General features: G+C 40.9%; 1 long non-coding RNA gene across 1 annotated transcript; it reads left to right on the forward strand.

Annotated features, from left to right (window-relative positions):
- Nucleotides 1–1,597: 1,597 nt before the first annotated feature.
- LOC120794656 lies at nucleotides 1,598–4,344 on the forward strand. Its single transcript, XR_005708149.1, has 3 exons — nucleotides 1,598–1,759; nucleotides 2,076–2,134; nucleotides 4,005–4,344. It is a non-coding gene; the product is annotated as an uncharacterized LOC120794656 (long non-coding RNA).
- Nucleotides 4,345–6,408: the final 2,064 nt, after the last annotated feature.

Genomic DNA, 6,408 nt, shown 5'->3' on the forward strand with positions numbered 1-6,408 from the left:
CCTATCATCCTATCGTGCCATGGAGGCCTGAGATTCTGCAGGTGATTGCATTTGTTATTTTCTTCAATTTTGGTTGAAGTTGTCAGCATCACCGTTTGGCTCAATTGCATACTTCAGTTTAAAGTAATTCAAACCGTATTTAGTATGTAGTATGTTCCCACTACAAGAGTGGCTAAATAGTTAAAAAAGCCGGCACGCATAATAAAATTGTTCAGTTTTTGTGTGCACAGAGGTGACAGCCCATTTGATAACTTGGAATAAATGAAAAACAAACAAATAGGCAAACATTTTAAACTGAAATGGGCATAAGTATTCCAGCACTGCACTCAAGGACTATCTGCACATCTCTCATTTGTAGTAGGTATAAAGTACCATCAGTGAAAGCATAATAAACAGTCTACTTTATTGAAACCTAATTCTATAGTCTTTGTTTAGAATGAAATCCCGCAGACTCATAGCAATAGCAATGAACCCTAAGAGTTTAGTATGCATTCCTTCCCCTCCTCTCTTTCAGTCTTGCCCCCTCCCTTTCTCTTGCTCTTGCTTTTTCACTCTCATTCAAAATCCTTCCATCACAAAGATATATTGAAATAGAGAATGCATTAGGATGATTGGGAAGCTAAAACAATTAAAGGGAAATAGTTTATTTTTCTTTTTTTGCTGGGAAAAGCTGTAAATGAGGAACAGTAAACAAACTCATTTTAATCTCATCTGGCCTAAACAAAATGGACAGTGTGTAAAATATTTACTTTAGATAAGAGTGTGAAGGAGTGTGCGTTTGGGAATAATCTATGCAGTACGTAGTGTTTGCATGGTTTGTTCCTGAGATCAAGGTTGCTGGTTTAATTGAGCCTGTACTGGACCCAGGGCTGAGGGAGCGGCCAGAAGAGCATCGATAAACTATGAAATGGTTCCAATATGGCCAATCAATAAGGCTTTGTGAGCAGCTCCCTTGGGGCTTTGATTTTCCTCTCAAACAACAATCCAGGATCTCTGCTCTTCAAAGGCAAACTCCATCTTTGCTGTTATTGTTGTTGTTGCTTCCCCCATGTTTGAGTGATGTCACTGAGGTCGATTTTATCCATGTCCATAAAGGCTCTCCCACACTTGAATCACCCGGGAGATTGCTCCTGTTGGTCTGTGCAATGGTAACAACAACCAATAAAGGTCAATCTCCCATGGTAATGGCCAATTGGGTTTGTTCCCATTATTGGCCCTCTGAGCTGTGGTCAACAGATGGAGAGTTGGCATCACTGACACAAGTTACACTCCAACCTTAAGGAAGCTCAGCTCTGTCTGCAGGTGCTGTTGTGTGATTCCACTCCTTCTCCCTCAGCTTGTGTTGGCCTGTACATCACTCCATCATGTGCAGTTCCTGTCGCAGTAGCATCATAGGAGCGCTGCCAGTGAGGGCTAACCGTCTAACCATTTCATCTAATTGCCTCATTAATGATTCACCGGTGTTAGGCTAGTCTAGCACTTCGCTGTGGGGAGCAAATTGTTCTGATTGGTTTGCCTCTGTCAATTATTGATGAGGCAATGATCTGAAGTGCTAACACCTGGCTTTGGAGGTCCAAATGGCCCTGCATTCCCATCACAGAGGCTGTTATCACTTGAAGGGCTGGAGTCTTGACTATTGCTGTTTTCTGAGAGTGGATGTAGCCTGCCCCGGGGCGATGATATTAGTGCATAGAACATGGCTCACTGCTGCACAAAAGGTGGACAAATCAGAGTCATATAACTTGCAGTGATTTGTGCTGTAAGTATTGAAAGGCAAACACAGACAATGTTACGTGGAGAGAGGCCACTGATACAGCTGTGTTTGTGTGTTTGTGTGTGTGTGTGTGTGTGTGTGTGTGTGTGTGTGTGTGTGTGTGTGTGTGTGTGTGTGTGTGTGTGTGTGTGCGATGCCACAAATATTAGTAATATCTCAAGTAAATGTTTGCAAATCTTTAGTAACAGTAAGCATGCGCTTATAGTCTTGACTGCATCTTTTATCAACACTGTGCACAAGTTGTCTCTAGCTCTATTCACATCTTCTGTAATACTAAAATTGTCACTGTTTCTCAACCAAGGGTATGTGTTCTGCATGGAATACTTCCACAGTTACCAGGGGGTATGTAGAAAGATCCAAGTAAGTTGGCTAATATGAGAAAAATATAAATTATGAAGCAGACTTGTATTAGACGCAGGCCTTTATTTCTAATTCCCTCTGTTTGTATAAGTATAATTGTTCATGTTTTAGTAAGCAGCCTCGTTTTGATCTGCTCCCGTTTTCACGTTAAAGTTACTGCATGACACTGTTAATACAAACTCTATAGTTCCTGTAACCGTTACAAATTAAAAGCCCTCAAGTGTTTCAGAGGACAGAAACCCTTCATTTCCTAACAGGGCTTTTATTGTGAAACATTTGCAGGCAAACCATATGCAACTAAAGCCAGGCAGGATTAAAGGACGACAAAGCAAAGTGGATTGAAAGTGTTAACAGTAGATTACAGTATTGTAAGGCACCATGATTATCTACCATTATCCACCCTTGTTTTTTCCCCGGCCTGTATTTGCGGGGCCTTTATTTGTTCGTTTCGACCACACCCCCAGCAATCATAGGGGACCCGGTTTTTAATCAACTCCGAGTTTTTATTTGAGGAAATACGTTACACCAACACATTGGTGCAGGGTTGATCTTTAGTATATTTGTTCTCATAATAACCAATACACTGCTGGCTACGACTGGGCAATTACAAACGACATGCTTTACTTTCCCACCAACCTTAGTCAGTTGTAACACCTTAATACCACTGTTAGATTGAGAGTTCATGAAAGTGAGCAAGTAAAGTAAGTGAGAAAGTAAGTGAGCAAGTAGAGGTCAAATAAATAGCTAGAAATTGATCAAATGTCCAGCTTCTGCCACTCCAAATGGTAGTAGCATGAATGTAAACTTGAATAAACTGTCTTGTATTAAAAAAAATCTTATAACAATATCTTTATATACAGAAATTATTAGTTTTGTTAGTGTTAAAAAAGATCAAGTGGAAAATCAATTCATATAGAATATAGCAGGTGCTGATGATGAAGATTGGGCTCATGTGATGGGGCTGTGGGGCTATAGTGGACAAACGGTTGACAAATGCTGTAGTAAGTAAACAGAGGAATAAAATATCTATAGACAAAACTGGATGTGTACAACTAAGATAATAACTTCAGATTTTACAGATGTGAGTGGAGCTGTAACGAGATGGAATGCAATGTCTATACTTGCTTTGTTTATGGTGATTCATAATGGGTGCGGGCTAAGCTCCTTCATAGTAGGGTCATGCAGCTGGATCTCCAGTAGATTGTGACTGGATTCCACTATAGTCTGTGTGTCTAACAACCCACCCACAAAGTGCTCCTTCTGGCTAAATGACTCATTCGTACTCAGTGCACAAGCTGTTAAGGTATCTCACCAAACTTTGTGTATTTTAAGACAGCAAAGCAGAAAAAAAGAAGAGATTGATTAATGTAAAGGGATGTAGACACAGCGGAGACTCACCCGTACTGTTAGTGAATTTACTCGTCTCTCCTTGGCCTTAATTGAAGCTGATTAAAGAGTCACCCCCCATGCTGACGCCACTGTCACTCTGAATCTCAGCCAAGTAGGCTTGCCACATACACTCACAGGGTGGTCACTCTGCCTTTGTTTTTACACTGGTAACAGTGACAGCAGAGCCCTCCCCACCCCCCAAATACTGTGACTATGACTCAGTGTGTGTCACCATAAACCCTGGAAGGGGGGACACACTTTAGACAAGGGCCCTGTAGAGCTCAAAATGCAGACTCCACTCACTGTCTAATAGTGCAAGTTGTGTATGTGTATGGATGCATGGAAGCATGACACCAAAGTGCGTGAGAGAATTGTGGTCTGACTCAAACTTTAATGACTTTTTTTTAATTTTTCTCTTTTATTGTCCAACCCCTTCTCTCTTCTCTTCCCCCCGTCTTTCTCTTTCTCTTTCTGTCAACAGATAACCTAACGGCTGAGCAGTGATGACATCAGAGTGGCTGACCAATTGCACGAAGGCAACTACAAAGCACAACATTCAAAAATGACTTCACTGAAGAACAAAAGACAAGACCCGCTGAAATCCCTTAAAATCCCTGCAGTGAAATTCTTGAAAGCCTCTTACTACTCCTGTTTCCCTCCTTGATATTTTACCTCCAGCTTTTTTCTACAAAATACAAAAAAAAAAAAAAAAAAAAGCAGACAGACTCATACTCATGAGATGGATGACAACGCCAGACACTGGAAGGACTATCTCTTTAGTGGGAAGATCACTGATGCATGCTTCTGTAAATAGATCATAATAAAACCCTATTCTTATTCCTAATATAGGAAGCATACCAAGTCGCTCTCACCAACTTCATAAACCTTCATGACTGTTGATAGAGTACTCATGGTTCAACATTTTCCATATAAAGTCAGTATTCTTCTCACCTCCTAACAGACCATGTAATTATCATTTCCCATATAATTTCTCTACTCTTTGGAGTTAGTTGGACTGTAAAAATTGTACTTCCTATTCTTCTTATTCTCTTTACAAAACAGCCTAGTCTTCCTCTCCAATATCCACACTAGTACATGTAAATAGAGATGAATGAAGACAACAGCATGGAACAGACTATAGTGTATATTTACCATTCCCCAGTAGATCACAGATCTCAGTATGCGGATATTTCAGACAACCTTTTTAAAAGTTTAAAGTACTTGAACTTGTTTTCTGATGGTTAAAGACATAGTCCCAGGTATCTGGACATTTTCCTATATATTTGAATAGATGCGTAAAGGCAGTAGCTATAGGTAATGTTATTATTTGACTACCTTGCAAGGATTATAAGGCAGCAATTCTTTTGGTATTATCAATGAGTTCCGCCAGGAAACAAATGGTCAAACTGAAGAGGAAAAGCAAGCAATTCACACAAGCCACGAGTCCACCTTGGCACTTCTAAATATCATTTTTAACATTTAAAAATGTATTGTATATTATTATTTATTACTTTCTCCCAGTATCTACCTACTTATTCTTTTGTCATTGCAAAAATTGCCTTCCCCCACCCCATATTGGAGTCAGAACTGCTGAAGCTGTCAGCCTGAGACAGCCACTTTTTTCCTTTGCCTGGTTTGAAACGTCGCTCTGATCCTGAGCCTACACATGGGGGAAAAAAAGAACACCTCATTGATGTAGACTTGATGACTCTATGGACTATGAAGATAACCAAATGGACTGACAGATAATATGCCAAGCCAATGAACAGACAACCTTAAAGGTTACCCCCTCACTGGTAAAGACAAAAAAACCTTTGCATGGACAACAGGGAAAATACTAGCTTGTCGAACACCTCATTTCCATCATCGTGCATCCTCTACCTCTCAGCGTGTATTGTGCATTGAGGAATCCATGACTTTTCAAGTGACCCTTCTACTGTCTACACAGTAGAGGGGTCATATACGGATGCACAATCATACACAAAACCACTCGAATATGCTGCTGTATATATGTACAGTGTATCCACTATGTATCGTCCCAGATGCTTTACTGCATGTTGACTTGTAGATGGAACGTGACCATTATTCATTGAAGAGATTGTGCAGGTAGGCCTAGTCAGTGGACTGCAAGCTCTTTGTCAGCCTTACATCTCCTTACTTTCTTTTTAGAAAATGTATACCAACATGATGGAAATAGTTTTACCGCTCCCGATCCTCTTGTGAAAGGACCTCGTCAGCCAAACAGCATTGCTGATGGGGTTTAAACTCTTTGAAGGGACACATAACCTTGCCTTTGATGTTAGACAGAACCTGGCCACAGTGAGCGTGGGTAGGAGAAGAGAAGATGGAAGGCAAAAGTGGGACGCTCCAATTAAGTGGCAGCACACAAAGTGGCATGGGGCATCCTGCCAGCTACTGTCTATTCATCCTATGTCAAAGGGATTTGCACATCTCAATGAGTCTACGCACTGCCAGAGAAGTCTGAGAGCAGAGCAGATGAGAGCAGAGAAAGGGAGAAAGGCTCAGGAGAAATGATCGGAGAGAAAAAGAGCGGATTTTTACCCAAAATTTACGGTTGCACTGATCTTATGTTCAAGTATTCTCCTGGTCTGTCCACATTTAGAATATTCTTTTCTTGGAGAGTTCAATAACCCCTTGACCTCAAACTGTAACACCATCTCTCAGCTCTATAGGCTGTCATGACCTCACGTCCTATCTGAGGTTAACTTTGAGTAAATGAGCATGGCCCTCAGCTCAACCAGATGTTAGGCCTTGTGGTTAAATACCTGGTACCCTTCTAGCCTAGTGATTCTTTAACGCCTACCCACTACAGCTCTACTCTTTCTGGACACAGCTACACATACAACTTCACCAGTGAAAAATGA

Source organism: Xiphias gladius, chromosome 1 (genome assembly GCF_016859285.1).
Source record: "Xiphias gladius isolate SHS-SW01 ecotype Sanya breed wild chromosome 1, ASM1685928v1, whole genome shotgun sequence".
Taxonomy (NCBI): Eukaryota; Metazoa; Chordata; class Actinopteri; order Istiophoriformes; family Xiphiidae; genus Xiphias; species Xiphias gladius.